This window comes from Natrix helvetica, assembly GCF_964273705.1.
Source record: "Natrix helvetica genome assembly, chromosome: 6".
Taxonomy (NCBI): Eukaryota; Metazoa; Chordata; class Lepidosauria; order Squamata; family Natricidae; genus Natrix; species Natrix helvetica.
This window is the reverse complement of record NC_138553.1, coordinates 5,898,966-5,921,486: the sequence shown is the minus strand read 5'-3', so window position 1 is coordinate 5,921,486 and position 22,521 is coordinate 5,898,966. Positions and strand designations below refer to the sequence as shown.

Genomic DNA, 22,521 nt, shown 5'->3' with positions numbered 1-22,521 from the left:
AACACACTTCTTATGAAATAATTGCTCCCAGATTTAAATCAGCAAAAAAAAGTCTGCAGAAATTTAAGATTCTGGCTGATCTGTACTTGGCAACTGATTAATTGAACACGTGCCCTATAAAATAAAGATGGAATTATTTGAGCCCAATGGATGGAGTCTGTATTAAAACCCCCAAAAGAGCAATTAAATGAAGGCGGCTTTCCACGTTTCCGTCACTGTGTGTTTCTTGCAGAATATGTCACGGTATCATTTCACCACCACCCTTCGTCAATAATAATAATAATGTTTAAGAATATTTAAACCAAAGTTTGTCACTGGAAAACTTTTAGGCTTTTTTTTTCCTACGCTCAAAGCTCGGGGCAAACTTGGTTTAAAGGCTATATAATCTGCATTTTTTTAAAATGCATAAATCACAACGTGCAATTAAGGAACACCGTCTCGTTTTCTCTGACTAGTTTTTTCCTTGGAAAATTCCATTTATGATGTACTTGAGCAATCCTTTTGGAAAACCAAAAACACGTGGTGTTTTTTCTCTCTCTCTCTCTCTCCCCGTCCCCCTTTTAAAATCTTTAATCATCTGTATCCTGCTTTCTCAAATCCCAAAACACGAAGCCCTTCTCATTTTTAGCACCGTTGTGAGAACAAAGAGTAAAATCTTACCAGCCTGTGCAAATGAAGAGATAGCTTTCCAATCCTAGAGTTGGGGGGGGGGGGGACCATTAAAACCCGGCAAAAAATCATTTACACAAACTATAGCTTTAAATGGCGTTTCTTCTTTGTGGCTTGGTGTAAGCGCGAATCCCAAGCAGTTCAGGTTTATTGAATAAGCCATATTTAATGTCTATGAAGAGCCTCAACCATCCAGGACACGAATGTCCCAAAAGGCGCTTTGTCCAAATTAGACTTTCTTGCCTTTTTGTTATTTGTTTGAAAACGTTTCTCTCGCTTCTAATCCAAGGAGGAGAACTGTAATCGAAGTAGTAAGGGGAATTGAAGAAGATTCTTGGGTGAGAAGCGAAAAGTTTCTAAACAAATAAAACCCAAGAATTTCTCCACTTGCGTCTTTTTTTTAAAAAAAAAAGCACATTTGGGACAAGCCATATTGAATACAAAAACTGTGTTGTGTGAACACAGCCCGGGAGTCGGCTAATCTCATTTCCCCTTCCTTTTCGGACTCTAAGCCAAAGGACATATTACTTATCCAGTTCTGCAGGGGGAATGAAATTCTCTTTTCATTTAACTTTCTCTCCTCGCTTGTAGAGAAAGTTTAGAAACAAGTAACAAAATCTGCCCACGGGTAAGATAGCAAGGAAATTCAGTGGGGCTGAACTGAATGTTTGCAGGAGGGGAGGGGGTCAGCCATTCAGGTTTATCTTCCTCTTTTCCCTCCCATTTTTGAAACTAGACCAACAAACTTGCAGATTTCGCAAAGGCCCCATCCATACAGGGTCAAAGGGATGGAACTCTGCTTATTTATCTGTGTTATAAACTTTCTAATTCTCTCTCTCTCACACACACACACACACTTTCTCTTTCTCTTTCCCCCCTCTTTCTCTCTCTCTCCCCTCTCCCCTCTGTCTCCTCTCCTCTCTCTTTCTCTCTCTCACTTTCTCTCTTCCCCCCCCCACTCTTTCTCTCTCTCTCCTCTCTTTCTCTCTCTCCCCTCCTCCCTCTCCGCTCTTTCTCTCTCCTCTCCCCTCTCTTTCTCTCTCCTTCTCTCCCCCGTTCTCTCTCTGAAGGAGTGGGGGGAAACGGCTGAAAAATTCAATCTAACACATCCTTGATCCCTTGCAAAAAAAACCATTCCTCAGCAATTGCTGGTAGAAGAATTCCTTCCACCAGCTCTACCTGGTCATAAAATTAGGAACAGAGTTTTGATTTCTTTCTTTTATCTGTCCATCCTTCCCAGAGAACACAACTGGCTGAGCATCACAAGGTAGGCCACATCGAAGTGGTGTGCCGTATTTCAGCATGTTTTGTGAACCAGATCTGGGCTGTCCCAATTTTGTCAACCTGAAAACTCGTGGATTTCAACTTCCAGTATTCTGGGAGTTGAAGTCCACAAGTCTTAAAGTTCCCAAGTTTGGACAGCCCTGCAGTAAACTATGATAGGGTCCATTTTCTACATGAATGACTTCAGTGGGTCTAATGGGGGGGGGGACACTCCACTAGGGGTCATTTCAGCTTGTATTCTGAATCTTTGGAAAGAAAGGCTGTGGTTTTCCCCAGAGTTTGCATACATTTAGAAAGAGACATGTGACAAATTCAAGGGGTCTGGATGAAAATTAATACAAAATAGGCATATAGACTGTAGATTTGATTTTTTTTTCTTTTTTTTAAAAAAAAACTGTAATCGGGACATTAAGTAACAGAAAGTGGCCCGGAAGTATAGTCTACTTTTATATCCATCATGTGTCTTCAGGATGAACTACTAAAGTATGGTTTAGTGAGTCCAATAACCCAGTTTCCTATGCTTGACCCCAAATCCTGGCCCATATAGTCACAACACTAAGCTTGAAGAAGGCATGACACTCAAATGTGATTAGATTGTGTCCCAGAAAGTTATAGAACAGGGGTCTCTAACCTTGGCCACCTTAAGATTTGTGGACTTCAACTCCCAGAAAAAGCAAAGCTGGCTGAGGAATTCTGGGAGTTGCCGTCCACAAATCTTAAAGTGTCCAAGGTTTGGAGACCCTTGTTATAGAAGAGCCATCACTGCAAAACTATTCCCGCCATTAGGATTGTTCCCCCAAACTTCATTTGATCTTTTATAGTTGCAGGTCTTATGGTGGAGCAAAAGATAAACAGATCCATACTTTCCCCTTCGCCTTTCCAAAATTTGGGAATGCGTCTCACTTCACTTCATATTGTCTTCCCTGGGCTCACCTCAACCATCTCACCAACCTCCCTGGTCTCAACATTTTTAAATATTCTTAAATATTCTGCATGCCAGGATTAATCCACCAAGGGCTTTCTTAAACTTCATCCCTCCGTGGACCAAGAGGAAAAATAAGACTACTTAGATCTGGTCTGCACAAATCTAAGAGACCACTAGATGGCACCAAAAGGTTAGCATTTCTGCGTCTTTTGGCACCCCTCTAGTGGTTATCAGGATTTTTGCAGCCTAGAAGACATTGCAACTTTCCTTGAAGTTAACCCAAAACGTGAGTTAAACCCCAATGCTATTTCTTCTCCCGAACTGGATGGTTCATTTTTGACACCCGGAGTCAAAAAAAAAAAAAGTTATTAAAATTCACTACTCACAATAGTTGTGTTACAGCAACAAGCTTGACTCCTTTATTAAATAAAGTAAGCCATTTCCCAAATTAAGACAGCAATCAACTGAATCATAAATCAATTAGATGGGCTGGGTTCACACAACACCCCAAGCCACAAAACACTAATCAAGATTTAGACTAAACCCAACCGAAGTTGTGCAAAAGGCAGTTGGCTGAGACTGGTTAGGCACGTTGTGTGAGCAGGTTTTCCTTTGTGTATTATTTTTTGGGAGGGGGTGTTTCTTTAATGCTACGGTGGGCTCCCCGGAGCCTTTTTTTTTTCAGGTGAACTGAGTTAGTCTTATGGTTCGGCAGCTTGAGAAAACTTAGCTCTGTAATACGTATTAGTTACATTATTATATATATTAAAATTAATCTACAACCAAGCAAGACAGACCCAGATTTCAATGGAGAGTTAGAACTGTAGAAAAAAACATTATTACCAACCTGCCTTTCACCGAGGACCTGGACACTGCACGAGTCAAAAAAAGGGCTGTAAAAATATCTACAGACCCCTCACATCCTGGACATAAATTGTTTCATTTCCCACCCTCAAATTGATGCTATAGGGGACTGCACACCAGAACAACTAGACACAAAGACAGTTTTTTCCCCGAATGCCGTCACTCTGCTAAACAAATAATTCCCTCAACCCTGTCAATTTATTTACTAAAACTGTATTGCTATTATTCTTCTCATCCTTCCTATTACCTATCTCCTCCCACTGCTTGTATTTTTATGATTTATATTGTTCTGTTTGTTTCCTAGTATGCTTTGATTGCTTTTTATGGCTATCACTAAGTGTTGTATTTTATGATTCTTGATTAATGTATTTGTTTTCTTTTATGTACACTGAGAGCATATGCATCAAAGACAAATTCCTTGTGTGTCCAATTACACTTGGCCAATAAAAAATTCCATTCTATTCTATTCTATTCTATTCTGTATTCTATTCTGTTCTGTTCTATTCTATTCTATATTCTATTCTATTGTTCTATTCTTATTCTATTCTATTCTATTCTATTCTATTCTATTCTATTCTATTCTATTCTCTATTCTATTCTGTATTCTGTATCCTGTATCCTGTATTCTATACTATTCTATATTCTATTCTATTGTATTCTATTCTTATTCTATTCTATTCTCTATTCTATTCTGTATTCTGTATCCTGTATCCTGTATTCTATACTATTCTATATTCTATTCTATTGTTCTATTCTTATTCTATTCTATTCTATTCTCTATTCTATTCTCTATTCTGTATCCTGTATCCTGTATTCTATACTATTCTATATTCTATTCTATTGTATTCTATTCGCAGGTTGTGTGAACCAAACCATGAGGTTTCTCTCTATCCTATTATGACTGAACTTCATTTGGTTCATAAAAAGCTACAGGGACCCACTGACTCTTAACCTGTCTTTCAAGATAAGCTCTTGAAAGCTTATCAACTTCCCAGTTTAATTTTCCAAGTGGTTAATAGGAAGAGGAAGAGAAGGAGGGCTGCTGCCGACAGAACTTTTCAAAGAACTGCTTACAAATGCCTTCGCCTCCTCCGACAACGCCTTCTTTACAACTTTCAAACTCTACCCGTGGCTGCAACTAAATAAGAAAAATGTGTACTTTTCCCATCGAAGCTTGTTTCCTCAGAAAGCATTCGCTACTCAAATGAGTTGCTAATCACGATGATTCCCTGAGCAAAGTTGCAAATCTTCGCACAATAAGCAAGGTTGAGGACAGACCTGCAGCTACAATAACAGTTGTGACAGGTTTTTTTTCCCCAAAAAACTCTCCCTCGGGTCCCACCCTCCACCCGGGGCTGTTTCACCTGGAAGGCCATTTGGAACAATTGAACCTAAATGGAGGTGTCGGTTTGAGTGTCCTTTGGTTTACTCAGGAGTAACCATAGGTTTCACTTTAAGTAGTTCCATTCCGCTTTCTTCAAAGCACAATCCTACAGGCATCAAATCTCACTGAACAGGAGTTCAGGGTTTATTTTACACAAACTGCAGGATTCTGGTCCGGTTTTCTGTATATCGTGCAATAGAACCGTTTATTAAAAGCTAGCCAATTTTTAAAGAAACTGTTTTTGAGGATTTCCAGAAGACTGAAATAGAAGGGGGCCATACAGCTCACACAATACATTGAAGTAGAGTCGGCTAGCTTATGCCCCTGAATCTCTGGTTCTATTCAAAGCTAAGATGGTTTAATAGTTGACATAGTTAACCTAGTTAAGAAACCATTGATTATCCCGATTATCGGGAGTATATGGTACAATTGGCTGAAAGATAGATGTAAAGCTACGATATAAGGTATACGTAAGATTTGTATCAAAGAGAGAAAGAGAGAAATGTATATTGTTGTAAATATTGCTATGATTTAAATGAGTATATAATACATAGTATTGTCATCTCTATAATTAGGAACTAATGTTAATATGGGTGACATAGATGTGGAAATTCTGTAAGGAATGGAACTGTGTGTTGTTTTTAATGTTGAAATATGTTTAATAAAAATTATATTTTTAAACAAAGAAACCACTGATTATCCTGAATTAAACCAGCCATCGTGGTTTGTAAATTAAAGATCTCGGGAGGGGGGGCACTTAATGCAGGATCATGGAGTACCAGGTGCAGCAAGCGAATGACTCAACAAACTCTGGTTAAAGGACCGTATGCCAGAGGTGTTCAAACTTTGCAACTTTAAGACTTGTGGACTCCAACTCCCAGAATTCCCCAGCCAGCATGGCCCCTTTAAGACCTATGGACTTCAAATCCCAGAATTGGCTGGGGAATTCTGGGAGTTGAAGTCCACAAGTCTTAACTTTGCAAACTTTGGGGACCCCTGCCCTATGCTGTGTGAACACAGACCGCAAGGGGAGGGATGTATTGTACCCACAAAAAAACAAGGGCTTGCTGGGAGTAACTCATACCGAAGGTGGTGGTTAGGTTTGCCCAACATATACTGGATGGAACCCAAATGGAATCATTGCAGGGTTTGTAACTCAACTTGTTCAGGAAAACTAGTTCAGCCTGTTCAGCTTCAAGGTGATGTGCTTGGACATCAGGCTGTGGTGACCTAGAAACCTGAGCTTCCTGTGATGTGTAAACACACCAGTGGGGCTTCCTCTAGGACAGAGGTGTCCAAGCATGGCCCCTTTAAGACCTGTGGACTTCGACTCCCAGAAATCCTCAGCCTGCATGGCCCCTTTAAGACCTGTGGACTTCAACTCCCAGAAATCCTCAGCCTGCATTGCCCCTTTAAGACCTGTGGACTTCGACTCCCAGAAATCCCCAGCCTGCATGGCCCCTTTAAGACCTGTGGACTTCAACTCCCAGAAATCCTCAGCCCGCATGGCCCCTTTAAGACCTGTGGACTTCGACTCTCAGAAATCCCCAGCCTGCATGGCCCCTTTAAGACCTGTGGACTTCGACTCCCAGAAATCCCCAGCCTGCATGGCCCCTTTAAGACCTGTGGACTTCAACTCCCAGAAATCCTCAGCCTGCGTGGCCCCTTTAAGACCTGTGGACTTCAACTCCCAGAAATCCCCAGCCTGCGTGGCCCCTTTAAGACCTGTGGACTTCAACTCCCAGAATTGGCTGGGGAATTCTGGGAGTTGAAGTCCACGGGTCATAATACAGCCAAGCTAGGACATCCCTGCTTTTAAAACCTGAGACTGCTTCATTTAATTTTCATTTTGTGCTAGGACCAGGAAGAATTATTCCCTGTATTATCATCCCCTTTCTTTTGGCACCTGATGGGGTGGGATTCAGCCGGTTCAGACTGGTTTGGGCAAAGTGCGCAGTCAGTGAACTGGTTGTTATACCAGTTGAATTCCACCACTGCAGAATGGTGAAAGAGACACCACTCGGCAAACAAATGAGGGGGCAGGTGACTCAGGCCCCCTCCCCCAAATATTTCCGAGTCCCTCAAGCCAAAGGGTCCCCCAGTGGAGTGGATAGAGGAAGCGGTTACATTAATGTGAACTACACTTGTATGTAGGAGGATGCCACCTGCTCAGCTTCAGGGCAAAAACTGGCAAGGAACATCTGAATGGATCCAAAGCTGCTTTGCTATCTACACTGGTTGGACAAAAAATACATTCAGAGGGTTGTCTACAGAGATTCTCAGTCATCCAGGTCATGATGGTCCCAAAGGTGCTTTTTTTACCCAGGAGGCAGCTGGACTTTCTGGTTTTTTCTTTGAAGGCATTTCGCTTCTCATCCAAGAAGCTTCTTCAGCTCTATTCCTCAGAGCTGAAGAAGCTTCTTAGATGAGAAGCAAAACGTCTTCAAAGAAAAAACAGAAAGTCCAGTTGCCTCTTTAAAATAAGAAAGAAGCACCTTTGGGACATTCAGAGAGAGTATAGAAGGATGATTTTTACAGATTTCAAACATTCCAGTTTCAAAACCGGATATCTAGCAATTCAGCCATCTTAGACCACGATTGCACTGTCAAAAAAATAAAACAAAAATAAAAAAATCTTTGGTTCCTGAATTAATTAACTCTTTTTGACTCAGCCTTCCGTCCTTCCAAGGTCAGTAAAGTGAGGACCCTGATTGTTGGGGGCAAGGTGCTGACTCTGTAAACCGCTTAGAGAGAGAGAGCACCATGAAGTGTAAGCGCTCTTGCTATTTTCTGGATTCACACCCAGCAACTAACCAAGATTAACCTCAACTCTGCTTGAAACACGACACACTTGACTAGGTTTTAACTGATCAGCTCAACCCTGTTCCACATTCTAGCTAGGGCTGTCAGCTACAAATTCTTAAGCACCTTAACATGGCAGGGAAACATGTGAATTTTATGCCTCTTTTTCCTGTTATTTAATCTCCAGTTAAGTTTGGTAATCCAAATGTTAACATAGTTACACTTCCACAATGTTGGGGGGGAAAGGAGAGAGTGATCAGGACAATTTCCAGACTCCACACAAATGCAGGTCCATTTATAAAACTTGGTTCTTCCAAGCCTTCTTTAAAATTATAATTTTTAAAAAAATATGCAGGACTTCACATTTATCAGACAAAATGTTCTTTTCCAGGTAGGGCAATCACGCTACCCACTCCCCAGCTGTTTGCACACTGACCCAAGTCATTTTGACTACATCAATACAAAAAAAAGCAGAAAAGGGAGGAAAGAAACTAAGATCCAGTTAAATTCAGCTAACATAAAAAAAGGCTCTGTAAGATGTCACAAAAGTTTGGTAGTTTTTGTTACAGGAAGAGGCTGAAAGGACCACCCCGTCTAGGATAAAATGGGGCTGCTTGAGCTTACGTTCACATGGCAGTAGAATCCTAAACCTAAGTTTAATAAACTGTAATTGGTTTCCCTAGAAGGCAATGTTCAAACAAACCACATTGTGGGTGCTTAATCCCACCATTTGTTACAGGACAAGAGCTGGATTCCCACAACACTCTGAACACTGTTTTAGTAAACTAGTGTGTTAGGGACAACTTAAGGAGGGAGGGAAAGGAGGAACTCGAGTAACAATCGGCCTTCTCCTCCCCTCCCCAATTCGGAGGAAAGCTTCTTCAGTTTTACCTCCAGCCTTGGGAACTTTTAAGACTCATGGACTTCAACTCCCAGTTGAATTCCATGATGGTTTTCCCAGTTGCAACGTATGGCTGTGAAGGTTGGACCATAAGGAAGGCTGAGCACCAAAGAATGGAGGCCTTTGAACTCTGGTGCTGGAGAAGACTCCTGGAAGTCCCTTGGATTGCAAGGCGATCCAACCGGTCAGTCCTAGAGGAGCTCAACCCTGACTGCTCTTTAGAAGGCCAGATCCTGAAGAGGAAACTCAAGTACTTTGGCCACCTGATGAGAAGGAAGGACTCCCTGGAGAAGAGCCTAATGCTGGGAGAGATGGAGGGCAAAAGAAGAAGAAGGGGACGACAGAGAATGAGGTGGCTAGATGGAGTCCCCGAAGCAGTTGGTGTGAGCTTGAATGGATTCCAGAGGATGGTAGAGGACAGGAAGGCCTGGGGGAACATTGTCCATCGGATCACGATGGGTCGGACACGACAACTAACAACCACACAATTTCAACTCCCATAATTCCTCAGCCAGCCTGGAATCTCCCAAAGGTGTTTTTTTCCAAAAGGCAACTGGACTATATTGGGTTGTTTTGTTTCCCCTTGAAAACAGTTTCTCTTCTCATACAAGAAATGTCTTCATTCTTCCATTTAGTTCTCGGAGATCAGTTCTCTTTGAAGAGCTGAAGAAGCTCCTCAGAAGAGCAGTGAAATGTCTTCAAGGAAAAAACACTAAGAAAGTCCAGTTGCCTTTTTTTATTTAAAAAAAAAGCGCCTTTGGGACAACCGTGACCTGGATGGCTGAGAATCTCCACGGAGATGACCATTGAGTTGCCTTTTTGTTCCTATGCCATTTCACAAGTGATCTCTGCCCCATATACTACCACACGTCCTTGGCCTGGATTTTGCCTTGCAGGCATCACGCTGCAAAATTTTAAGCACCTCTGGTTGTGTTTATGTGTCTCAATCCTGTTGAAAGAGCCTCGCAAGGAACCATATCTAAGTTCAGGTTGCGAGAAGGCTGGTCTGGCTTGCCTCAGAGGATCCAGATTCAAGTCTACCCTGAACTAGGTTTTGGGAGACTCCCTTTCACTCTCTCTTGCCGGGTAAAATTAAGGAACTCCCCACAAATAAATCTAAACAGCATCCTAAAAAGCAGAGGCCCAGTACTCTTCAACATGTTAAATTTATATTTACTGAGAAAGCAATAAAGGGAGATTAGGATAGATCTAGTATAGATTAAAAGACATTTGCTCCTTGGGAGGAAAGCTATGGCAAATCTAGACAGCATCCTAAAAGGCAGAGACATCACCCTGCCAACACAAGTGTGCATAGTTAAGGCTGTGGTTTGCCCAGTTGCAATGGATGGCTGTGAAGGTTGGACCATAAGGAAGGCTGAGCGCCAAAGAATGGAGGCCTTTGAACCCTGGTGCTGGAGAAGACTCCTGCAAGTCCCTTGGACTGCAAGGGGATCCAACCGGTCAGTCCTGGAGATCAACCAGACTGCTCTTTAGAAGGGCAGATCCTGAAGATGGAACTCAAGTAATTTGGCCACCTAATAAGAAGGAAGGACTCCCTGGAGAAGAGCCTCATGCTGGGAACGATTGAGGGCAAAAGAAGAAAGGGACGACAGAGAATGAGGTGGCTGGTTGGAGTCACCGAAGCAGCCGGTGTGAGCTTAAATGGACTCTGGAGGATGCACCATCCCTGGCCTGGCATCAAAACTTAAATCCCAGAGGTTGAGCAAAGAGGATATTTCAAGTCCGAAAGGGAAAGCATTAATCCTTCCATTCTCCCCCAGCTCTGCGTAGGGGAGGAAGAGGGGGGAATCTAGGACTCCCCAGCCCAAAACCAGTTTGAGATCGCACTTTCTCCCAATGCGATTTTAGAGCATATAATAATAATAATAATTTCCCTTTAGGCAATGGAGATTTGGTCATTTTGGTGCCCCATCTATAAAACAAAGATGTTGAGACTCTGGAAATAGTGCACAGTAGAGCAACAAAGAGGATCAGGGGGCTGGAGGCTAAAACATAGGAAGAACTGGAAAATGTCTCATTTAATGAAAAGGAGGACTAGGGGATGACATGATAGCAGTCTTCCAATATCTCAGGGGTTGCCCCAAAGAAGAGGGAGTCAAGCTATTCTCCAAGGCACCTGAGGGTAGAACAAGAAGCAATGGGTGGAAACTAATCAAGGAGAGAAGCAACCGAGAACTAAGGAATTTTTTTTCTGACAGTTGGAACAATTAACCAGCGGAACGACTTGCCTCCAGAAGTTGTGAATGCCCCAACACTGGAAGTTGTTAAGAAGAGATTGGATAACCATCTGTCTGAAACGCTATAGGGTTTCCTGCCTGAGCAGGGGGTTGGACTAGAAGACCTCCAAGGTCCCTTCCAACTCTTGTTATTCTCTTCTATAGCTTGTGGTAAGATGGGCAGCTTCTACATTTTAAAAAATAAATGTAAACTGCCACAGGATCAGGACCCATTTCAAAGACACGGGAGCCCTTTCGTTCCTCTCTTCCCTTCCACCTTTACGAATTAAATAACCTCTGTTGGATTCCGACGTTACCCTGAATTTGAAAAGGAACAGCACGGCCTAATTCCCGCACACCCGCCCGCCCCGAGACCGCGTTCGTTCCGCGCATCGCAGCCGCTGATTCTTTAACTGACCTGGTTGAAGCGCGTCGAACCCAGCCGGTTAAGTTAGAGCCTCCTTCATTTTACTAACCTTTGGTAAAGTTACAACGCTAAAGTTAGAGCGACGTCTTTGCGCGTTTCAAGCGCTGGGTGTCGTCTCGCTCCCTCCGCAAAGTCACCGGAGGTCCGATTCCGACGTGCGAAGGCGGAAGAAACGAGTCGGCTTGTTCCGTAACCCAAAGTCCAGAACCGGTATCGTCCCACGGGGCGGGGGGAGGGAAGCCCCTTCCCACTAACCACGGTTTGTGCTGACCCGAGAGCCTTCCCGTGGTGCACGTGCTGCTTTGAGGAGGGTGCGGGCTCCACGCACGTGGTTTAAGAGGGTGATGTGAGTATGTAGTCCGGGAGGGGGGGAATGAGAGGGAAAGATCCGCCCTCAAAAGAACGCACCCCCCTCCTCCCCCTGCCCAGGTTGCTCGGGAGTAATTTAATTGCCGGCTCAGAATAATACATTATATATAATGTATTTTATATATATACATACACACACACCCTCCCTGCCTCTCCCCCCCTCTCCCCCCTCTCTCTCACACACACACTTCAAGTATGTCAACAATGTGCAGCCTCGGGACTATCCGATAAGTAGGACCACCTTAAATCCTTCTCGCTGACCGGATTCTGTCTGTCTCGTTGCTGGGGGGGGGGGAGGCAGGGGAAGGGGGCAGGGGAAAGGAGTAGGAGGAAAGGGGGGAAGGGGCGGGGGGGCAGTGGAAGGGGGTAGGGGGAGAGAAGGGGGAGCGGGACTGGCAAGGCAGCCCCATCCCCGCTCTTCCTCCTGTCCCCATAAAGCGGGGAGGGGGTGGGGGGAGAGAGAGAGAGAGGCAGGGATTAAGTTACCGATAGTTTTACCGTGCTGGGATTTTATAGGGAAGCGTCGTAGGGCAGGTAAAGCTGCGTCAACAGCCCGCAGCTCCGCATCGGAGGGTTACAGAGGGGACACGGCCCAGGGCAAGAGATCTACAGATTTCTCTTTGTAGGCTCGTTCGGGCGCGCGCGCACAGAGAGAGAGAGAGAGAGAGAGAGAGAGAGAGAAAGAGAGAGAGAGAGAGAGAAAGAGAGAGAGAGAGAGAGAAAGAGAGAGAGAGAGAGAGAGAGAGAGAGGGAGGGAGGGAGGGAGGGAGAGAGGTAGTGAGTTGGGGGTGGGGGAGGACAGGGAAGGGAGGGGAGGGTGGGCAGCTTTTCTGGGCGAAGTGGGAAAGAAGCACCGCCAACCCCCTTGTAGACCTGGCTGGCTGGCCTCGGCTCGTCCCCCACACGCCCGCGGGGCTGTCCAAGCGAACTCCCAGCCAGCGCCTAAGCGGCTGCGAGGACTCACCTGGCCCCACCTGGGCAGCTCCAGGGGCTCCGCTCCCAAGGGGAAGCGCTTGGCCCCTTCCCAGCGATCCCCAAAGCCTCGGAAGCCGGCGCCTTTCAAGTGGGCGGCCGAAGCCGAAACGCTCCGTGGGCCGCTGCTCTCGGCGTGCTCTTTCACCCACGGGAAGCGCCCGCGACGGTGCCTCTCTCTCTCTCTCTCTCCAAAGCCGAGACTTTTGGCTTCTCTTTACAAAGTTTCCCCGGGCGCAACTTCTCTGACACTCCCCCGCCCCACCGGGAGGAGATCCGGGGAGAACCAGACGAGTCCGCTTGTTCCCACGCGTCGTGGGAACTCCGTCACGCGTTTCAAATTTGGGGAAGGGGGGGCTCGCTGGATCGAAGCTGGAGGGCGCTAAACTCTGCCTTGATTTTCCCTTCGTGCCTGGGGGTTGCTCCTTTCTACCTTTTCTTGAAAATCCCCTCCCTCCCTCCGCTTCCTGGTCAGTGACCCTTCCCCTCCCTCTCCCTGATTCATCCTTCTCCGAAGATTGGGGGAGGGAGGAAGGGAGGGAAGGAGGAGAAGCAGGGAAGGGGGTAAGGAGGGTCGTGGGAAGTCCTCCCCCCCTTTTTTTTCGTTTAAACAGCCTTGTTTGCTGGATGCGAAATTCCGCTTTCCCCCCCCCCACGCCCCACGCGAGGAGAGCTTTGCGAGTGGAAGGGGGAGAACCAACCCCCTGCGAGGGGTGGGAGGGGGAGTGACGCAAGATTTGGGGCGAGAGAAGCCCATATCAAAGCAGAGGCTCGGGGACATATGTGGGAGGGGGGAATTACGGTGGGTGGTAAGCAGCAGCAAGGTAGCTTGCCAATTTGAACCTTCGCGGCTCTGCCTCGCACATTAAACGCCCCCCACCCTTCCCCTCTGCCCCTAGGACAGGCTTGTAAGTCAAACCTGCTACACCAGCTCTGAACGGTAACTTTGAACATTTCCAAATTTGGAGGGGGGTGGGGAGTGGGAGAAGGAGGGAACGGAGGAGGAGATGGGGGTCCAGGAGTTCAAAAGCCCCTCCATAACGCCTCCATTCAGACGCGCCAAAAGGATTCCGGGGGAGGGGGGCGCAGTCCCAGAAGGTAAGAATTAAGATTTCAATCTTCCAGAAACCCGACTCCCAAGGTCCAGTGAATTTCTCTGTGGGGCTGGGAAGGTTTTGTAGAGGTGGAGAAGCCCCTTAAAGCAGATCCCTTTTTAAAGGGGGCCGCTCCCGACAAATCGAGCGATTCTTCGGGCGCATCTTAGCAGAGTTGGAAGGGACTTCGTAGGTCATCTAGTCCAACCCCCCGCCGCCCAAACAGGAGACCCTACACCATTTCTTTAGTCGCTCTGCCATTCGTTTCAAACCGACAAGGGGGCCAAAAGCCCCCCAAAACCCCACTCCTTGCACCCTGCTGGATCGGACCCAGCGAGCCGGAGGAGCGCGGCAACAAGGGCACTCACCTTGACAAGAGCGCGTTCACACGTGCGGCCGATCGCTGACACGAGTCTCGCCTGCCGACTCTGGCCGCCGCCACCACCGACACCGACCTCCGGGGAGGAAAGGCGGGGCGGGGGAGGGGCAGGCCTGCTGGTGTCCTCCTCCCTCCCTCCCTCCCACCGCTTCACTTCTCCCAGGGGGGCGTTTAAACGGAACTTGAGCGGAACCGAATTATAAAATTGTAAAGGTCATCTAGACACGCTTTTCCCGCAGGAGTCCCGGGCCGGGAGAGATCACCAGCGGAGGAAAGAGAAAAGTCGGGTAGATTTTTGGGGACTCCAGCCTGAAGAAAGAGAATAAACCTACCCCCACCCGGGGAACTGACCCTGGAGGGCTTGTTCCAGAGTAAACTAGCTAAGACCACCTGCGTAAAGGCCTCGGCCGCTCACCCTCCTCCTTTACACCTTCCTTACAACCTGTTTTGTTGTTGCTACGCCTTGTTTCAGGCGGAAATGCAGCTCGCTCGGTAGCTTTTCTCAGGATGTAAAACCCCAGCTTTTAAATCAGTCTTTTAATGTCCGGTATATTTTTTTAAAAAAATAAACACCACCGTTTAATGCATTTTAATGCAAAAGATATTTACGTTTTAGGGAAATTCTGCAGCGAGCTAGAAGTAGTCCTGGGACGCTTCTCTTTCGTACAGAACTGACTTTTGGCCTTCCCATATAGTTATATAGATGTATGAGATAGGTGGGAGGAGAAGGGGAGAGAGAGAGAGAATGGATGGATGTTTGGAGAGGATGGAGAGAGGGAGGGAGGGAGAGGGGGAGAGAGAGATGACACATAGATGGATAGATTGATGGTTAGATAGATGGATGGATGGATGGATGGATGAAGGGACGGACGGACAGACAGACAAATGACACATAGATGGATGGATGGATAGATGGATGAGGAAGGGACGGACGGACTGACTGACAGACAGAGAGACAGATGACACATGGATGGATGAATGGATGGATAGATAGATAATACATGGTATAATGACAGACCATGGATAGACAATAGATGGATGGTTGATGGATGATTGATAGTAGACAGACAGACAAGGTTCCTAGAACCACGCATGGTGTCCATGAAAAGGATATTTTAAAAGCTGAGCTTCATTCCACCTGAACATATGCTACCTGCCCATAATATCTGCACTTGATATTTGTTTATCCCGGTGCCGTAAACACATTCCGTCCATTTTAAGGCAGATGGATTAGCAGCGGCCATTAGTGTTAAAAGAAAAGCAGTTATAAAAATGTAAGGTCCCAGTTACTTAGTATTTTGAAGGAAGCAATTTTATTTACTTACTTACTTGTTTACTTCTTTATCTATAAAATTCAATTTGGCATCCTAAAGAGCCTTCGATCCCACCTTTATAAAGGATCACGTGCTTACACATATTTTTCTGTACCCTGAATCTGGATTGTCAACTAAGGGTCAACCTGGAGAGAGGGATGAAGACCCCCTATTCAAATAACTTCCCCAGAAACCTGCCAACCGTGACTTCTTCTGGGCCTTCTTAGAGTCTGAGCCTGCTTCCTGCTGCCACTTTCCTCTGTTTTGGGGGGGGAGACTTTTGGAGTTGACAGAATGGGCCCGACTTCTCTTCCAATGACCGTGAGAAAAGAATCAAACCCACACACACACACACACACACACACACACACACCGTCCAATCACAAAAATGGTACTTAACGCAAAATGCTTAACTGCATTGCTTCCCAAGGGGATTCCGTACATTCATACCTGACCCTCCCCCAGTTTTGTTGGGCTTCTCCCGCTGGCTTCGGCTGGAAAGTTAATCTCGACGTTTACTAGATTAGTGGCAGAGGTTGTTTGAAATGGCATTTTAATTCATAGGCTTCTGTAGGGAAGGGGAAGGGGAGGAAAGGAAAGGAAAAGAGAGGGGGAGGAAAAAGGGAAAGGGGGAAAGAAGAAAGGAAGGGAGAAGGAAAGGGGAAAAGAAGAAAGGAAGGGAGAAGAAAAGGAAAGGAAAACTGTGTTCAGCATTTGGAGGAATTGTTCCAGCAACTTGGAAAGCAAAGCCAGAAGCTCACTTCCTTTCCTTTCCTTTTTCCTTCCTTCCTTCTTTTCCTTTCCTTTCCTTTCCTTTCCTTTCCTTCCTTTCCTTTTCTTTCCTTCCTTCTTTTCCTTTCCTTTCCTTCCTTTCCCCCTTCCTTTCCTTTCCATTCCTTCCCTCCTTCCCTTTCCTTCTTTTCTCCCTTTCCTTTCTCTCTTTTCCTTCTTTCTATCCTTTCCTTCTATTTCATACTCCTTTCCTCCCCTTCCCTCTCCCCACTGGCCCACCGCCTCTCCTTTCCATGTCTCCTTACAAAACCAGTGCGTGGAGGAGGAGCGACCAGGCTTTCGCGAATGGGGGCTCGGAGGAGGTTTTTGGGGGGGGGGATTGCACTGACCACTGTCCTGGAATCGCCCCCTTCTTTGAAGTCAGGGATAGTCATCGTTCCGGCCGCCTTGTTCTGAAGCCACCTTGCCACGCCACCGCTGTTCCACGCTCACCCGCCCACGTTCTCTCCTTCTGCAGGCCCACTGAGAAAGGACGAGGCTAGCGGATAATTCGGATCGCCTTGGCAAATGCCAGATCGAGCCGAAACGCCCCCCCACTCCCACAAATCCTACCTTTTAAAGAAAACTCACCGGTGGAAAGGAAACCACTCGTGTTTCCGACCACGCTTTCTGAAACTCTGTTTAAGGGCCCGGAGTTCCTACAGGAAATTATGAATCAGCCAGGCCAGGCTGAGTGAGTTTTATCTCCAGTTCTTTCCCAGCTCCTCTCCCCTAAACCCCAAAAAGTGATAAACGAACGATTTTTAAACCGTAGAGAGGATCGAAACCGATCGACACATTTGACGCGGGCCATTTTTTGCTTCCCCCAAAGCGCCGATCGACCTAAGCGCGATTTCAACCCGGAGACGCGGGCGCGCGTAATAATTAATTACAATAAAAATATAATAAAAATAATGATAATAATTTTATTATTAGTATTATTAGTATTACTGTTATTATTTATTCATTGATCGTTTGAGTTTCATGCTTAATGAATAAAGTATAATAATAATAATAATAATAATAATAATAATAATAATAATAATAATAATAACAACAACAACAATAGTAGCAGCAGCAGCAGCAGCAGCAGCAGCAGCAGTAGTAGTAGTAGTAGTAATGATGGTGGTGGTGATAGTAATGATAATAATTAGTGATGATAATAATAATAATTAATTAATAATAATGTAAGGGGCAACAGTGATACCCATTGTCATCGGGACACTTGGTACCATGTCCAAGGATTTTATAAAACACACCAAGAAACTGCAGCTTCCTGCAATAAAACCAGTGGAACTGCAAAAAAAACTGTACATCTTAAGAAGGCCCTTGGTTGATCCCTAGGACGCTGGCAGCAACCCGTATCAACCATTAGCACCAGTCAATGGTATTTGCGATGCATTTTTGAATGTTCAGTTGGCTGAATTGCATGTTTAATGAACAAAGTAAATGATGATAATAACGGTAATAATCAGGACAATAACAACAAACAATAGTAATGATAATAATAATCGCATTGGGAAAACGCCGCCCGAAATAAAACCGCTGCTTCACAACGGCCCGTAGATGTGGCCGACCGTGAGACAAACTGTAATAGTAATAATTTCAGCAGAAAAGGTAAACGGACTCGCAACAAAGTGGACATTAATGAGAAGAAACGAGAAATAGCCCGCCGCGTTCGCTCGATCGATTTTAAAACAGGTTTCGGAATTTTCTGGCTTCCCCGGCTGAGGAACACACAACCCCCGCCGCGTTCGCCCTAACGCACAAACTCAGTTTTAAGACTGGCCAAGCTTTACCAGGGCAGGCGAATCCCGCTCTTTCGCCTCGGAACTGACCTGGTTGTGGGCATGAATGAATCCAGGCGAGGGACCCGGGCGCGGTTCCCGCAATTGCGGCGAGCAGGCCTGGAAAGGCGAACCGGGGACCGCGGCCCCTGCAAACGGTAGCCTCTCGCAGCCCGCCAGACCAACCGAAGCTTGCCCAGCAAGCTGTGCTAATACGGAAAGACACGGTTTAGGCTTGCAAAGACCACGGCTTGGCCTTGGGGGTTAAAAAAAGAAAGAGCCCTTCCGCCCGTGGATCCAGCCCACTCGCGGGGGGGGGGGAAGCAAATTTCGCGCCTCTTGCAAATGCCGCTTGGCTATTCCTGCAGCCGAGCCTGTTGCCTTCAGACGAAGACGATTGGCAGCAGGATAATTCCAGGAAAACACCCACCTGGCTCTCTTGAACAAGGCAGGTTGGTCTCGAACGCGGCGTGCGGGTAGCTAGCAGGTCTCTCTCTGCCCTCTGCCGATCCCCGATGCTTTCTTTCTAAATCCCACGCGCGTCCCCGCTTCGGAGTCTTTCCCAGGGTGGCAAGGGAGGTGCGTGGAGGGCCAGGCACGCGGGGGCGTGGACGCCGCACCAGGACAATGCCAGGGAGAGTCACACGCCTGGGGGAAAGAGGAGTGGGAGGGATCCAGGCGGGGATAGGGATCTGCGTCGATCGCTCTCGCGCAGGCAGGCAAGCAAGCAGGAGCGCAGTCAAATAGGCCCGCCAGCGATTCCAAACAGGGCCGAAGGAATCCACTCGCTCCGCCCTGCTCCTTCCATCCTCCGGCCTGAAGTCCGGCTCTGGATGGAGAGGTGGGTGGGCAAAATATGGGGAGTGGTACGGGGATGGTGAACCCCGCCGACCAACGCCTGAGCGCAGGGCCAAAACAAGCCCGAGGAAAGAAAACGGAAAGCTGCAAAAGTGTAATTGTGATTTTAACGTTTAAAAAAATGCTGAATGAAAATGGTATATGTGAAAGAAAGAAAGAAAGAAAGAAAGAAAGAAAGAAAGAAAGAAAGAAAGAGAGAGAGAGAGAGAGAGAAAGAAAGACAGACAGACAGACAGAAAGAAGAAAGAAAGAAAGAAAGAAAGAAAGAAAGAAAGAAAGAAAGAAAGAAAGAAAGAAAGAAAGAAAGAAAGAAAGAAAGAAAGAAAGAAAGAAAGAAAGAAAGAAAGGCGGGTTTCTTTACCGAGGGTCGGTGAAGAAATCCTGCCCTTTCGCGGGAAGCCCCCTCCCCTCCCCGCTCTGGGGGTTCGGGGCTTCTCTCTTTCTCCTTCCTTCTCTTTGTTCCTTCCCTTCCTCTCGGCGTCTTCCTCACGGCTGGCTTCCTAGATAGGCGGGTTGCTAGATAAGATAGACAAAATCCCAAGCAAAGGGACAGAAACTCGGGAGGCTTCCGAGGCGCCTCTCTATCTCGCCCGGGTCTGGAAACAAACGCCCCCCCCCCCCCCCCGATGGATTCAGGGCTGCTAGGAAGCAGGGAACGAAGAGGCGGGGGCTGCGTTAATTGCAACCTTCTTGCGCCCAGCATTCGCTCCCGGCCACAGCAAACCCGTGTGCGAATCGCCGCCCCGCCGCGCCCTAACCGGGATCCCCCTTTCAGCCAGATGGGGCGAGCGCTGTGGCGAGGAGGGCGCTTCGGTGCCTGCTCTGCGGGCTTGGATTTCCCTCCCGCGATCCCCCCGTTTCTTCGTTCCTTGATTTGTATCCCCGCGCCTTTTATCTGTCCCGCCTCGGATCGATCACCTCCAGCTGAAAACGAAAAATCTGTTTTGCGTCAGGAAGCCTTTTTTTTTTTTTTTTTAAGGATTGACTGGGGAGAGCCGTGCAAATTCAGGGAGGTTGAGCGCAATCGGTTTTTAAGGAAGCAAATGGAAAGGGGGGGAAATACACAAGGAAAGGAAAGGAAAGGAAAGGAAAGGAAAGGAAAGGAAAGGAAAGGAAAGGAAAGGAAAGGAAAGGAAAGGAAAGGAAAGGAAAGGAAAGGAAAGGAAAGGAAAGGAAAGGAAAGGAAAGGAAAGGAAAGAAAGAAGGAAGGAAGGAAAGGAAAGGAAAGGAAAAGAACGGAAGAGAAGGGAAAGGAAAGGAAGGAAGGAAGGAAGGAAGGAAGGAAGGAAGGAAGGAAGGAAAGGAAGGAAAAGGAAAGGAAAGGAAAGGAAAGGAAAGGAAAGAAAGAAGGAAGGAAAGGAAAGGAAAGGAAAGGAAAGGAAAAGAACGGAAGAGAAGGGAAAGGAAAGGAAAGGAAGGAAGGAAGGAAGGAAGGAAGGAAGGAAGGAAAGGAAGGAAAAGGAAAGGAAGGAAGAAAAGGACGGAAGGGAAAGGAAAGGAAGGAAAGGAAGGAAAAGGAAAGGAAGGAAAGAGAAGGGAAGGAAAGGAAAAGGAAAAGGAAGGAAGGAAGGAAGGAAGGAAGGAAGGAAGGAAGGAAAGGAAGGAAAAGGAAAGGAAGGAAAGGGAAGGGAAGAAAAGGAAAAGGAAGGAAGGAAGAAAAGGACGGAAGGGAAAGGAAAGGAAGGAAAGGAAGGAAAAGGAAAGGAAGGAAAGAGAAGGGAAGGAAAGGAAAAGGAAAAGGAAGGAAGGAAGGAAGGAAGGAAGAAAAGGACGGAAGGGAAAGGAAAGGAAGGAAAGAAAGCGAAGTAAAGGAAAGAAAGTGAAAAGAAAAGAGGAAGAAAAGCAAGAGAAAGGAAGGAAAAGAAAGAAAGAAAGAAAGAAAGAAAGAAAGAAAGAAAGAAAGAAAGAAAGAAAGAAAGAAAGAAAGAAAGAAAGAAATGGGTTTATTTTCAAGGCAGCTCTTAAAGGTCAGCACCGAATTGTGGACACGAGCGTGGCAAGGCCCTGCACGTGTAAACCCACCCAAGCCCACCTACAGACACGCGAATAGGACTCAGGCTCCTTCGATTAGAGGAACACCTGAGCAGGCCTGTGCGCAAAGATGGAGGCAGACAAAGGCGGCTCTGGAAAGGACAAAATTGCCAAGGCTGGAACCGCGGACCCGATCGACGGATCCCTTTCACCCGGATTCCCACTCTCCCCCCACGAACCGGTGCCCTTCGGACGCCCCCAAGACCGGCTTCTCCGCTTCGTGGTCGGCGGGCGAGGCCGGCCACACGAGCAGCCCCAGGTGTTCCCCTCTGCTCTTATCAACCCCCCCCCCGCCCCAGAGAGAGAGAGAGAGAGAGGCCAGCGCGGCCAGGAATCCGGTGTGACAGCCTGTGCGTGCGTGGGTCCAACCCACTCACCCCCTTTTTTTCCGGGGGGGGACCAGAGGCAAACGCCGCCTGGCCGTCCCAGAAGCAGCCAAGGCTCCGCGAAGAAAGCTGGAATTTTGGAAAGCGTCTCCCACGCACCGGACTGGGTTTCCTTCCCTTTCTCGCCCCGTGGATCCCCAGGGACAGGGTCGTGGCAAAGCCGGCGGGCCTTCCCGACCACGCACCAGGTTGAAGGATCGCGCCAGGGGCGCCTGATCCCCGGAGATCCCGCTTCCCTCGTTTCTCACGCGCAAACACACCTCCGCGGGGCCTCCGGAAAGCTACCAGATTCCGAATCTCGCCCGCCGTGGGGGGAAGCGGGGGTGGGTGGGTTGCCAAGAGAAACGCGGGGAGTCTCCGACACTGACCTGGGCAGCCAATGGCGCCTTCCCCGACACCCCAGGAGCCGGATCCCGTAAATGTTGGCCGTCACGCGTGATCCTCCAGTCCCGCGTGGATCTGCTGCTGCTGCTTTAGCCGGGCCCCGAAGCGGAGATGGAGAGGCCGGCGCCTTGCGCATCCTCCGAGCAACCAGCCCGAATCGCTCTGACCTCGCCGCTCCTCCTTCGCCGCCGCCACTATCCGCAGCCCCATCGCCACCGCCTCCGCCTCCTCTTCCTCGCTCGGGCAGGGATAGCCGAGCTCTTCCGGGTTGGACCAGGGCAGAGACGGCGGGGATGGGGGGGGGGGGGAGAGAGTCAGCCAGCAGAGGCGCACGGCGGGTCTTGGGGGCGGGGCACCCTCCCCCAAGCTGGCAGGTGGGGTCTCTGGGGGGGGGAGGAGCGGCGGGGCGTCTTCCCTGGGGTAGGGAAGGCGAGGTCACGCCAGCAACCCGCCCCCCACCCCTGGCCTGTCAAGGAGAATGGGGGAAACGGAGAGCAAAACGGTGGGGTTTTGAGCAAAGCTGTGACACATACATACAACTTCCCCCACCCCACCCAATAGTCTCTTTCCGCGAGGAAAACCGCCTTGAAAGTTGTTTCCCGGCTGGAAAACCCGGGAACGAAACGTTTGCACTCAAGAGCTGGGTTCCCACGACCAGCTTAACTCAGTTGGGCGAAAGGAGCT

The 22,521-nt window shown here is 47.6% G+C and overlaps 1 protein-coding gene across 6 annotated transcripts in view; it reads right to left on the bottom strand.

The window, feature by feature from the left end:
• The window catches only part of GATA3 (GATA binding protein 3), an 85,495-nt gene extending 63,533 nt beyond the window's left edge, over positions 1 to 21,962 (bottom strand). The window contains exon 1 of one of the 6 annotated variants that reach the window (XM_081957380.1): positions 21,822 to 21,962. The gene's annotated coding sequence lies outside the window, so the exon portion shown is untranslated. Of the gene's footprint in view, positions 1 to 11,542; positions 11,827 to 12,360; positions 12,382 to 12,826; positions 13,189 to 14,296; positions 14,416 to 21,821 lie in introns of those variants that run through there. The other 5 variants (XM_081957378.1, XM_081957379.1, XM_081957381.1 and 2 more) reach the window with 5 other exon arrangements.
• Positions 21,963 to 22,521: the final 559 nt, after the last annotated feature.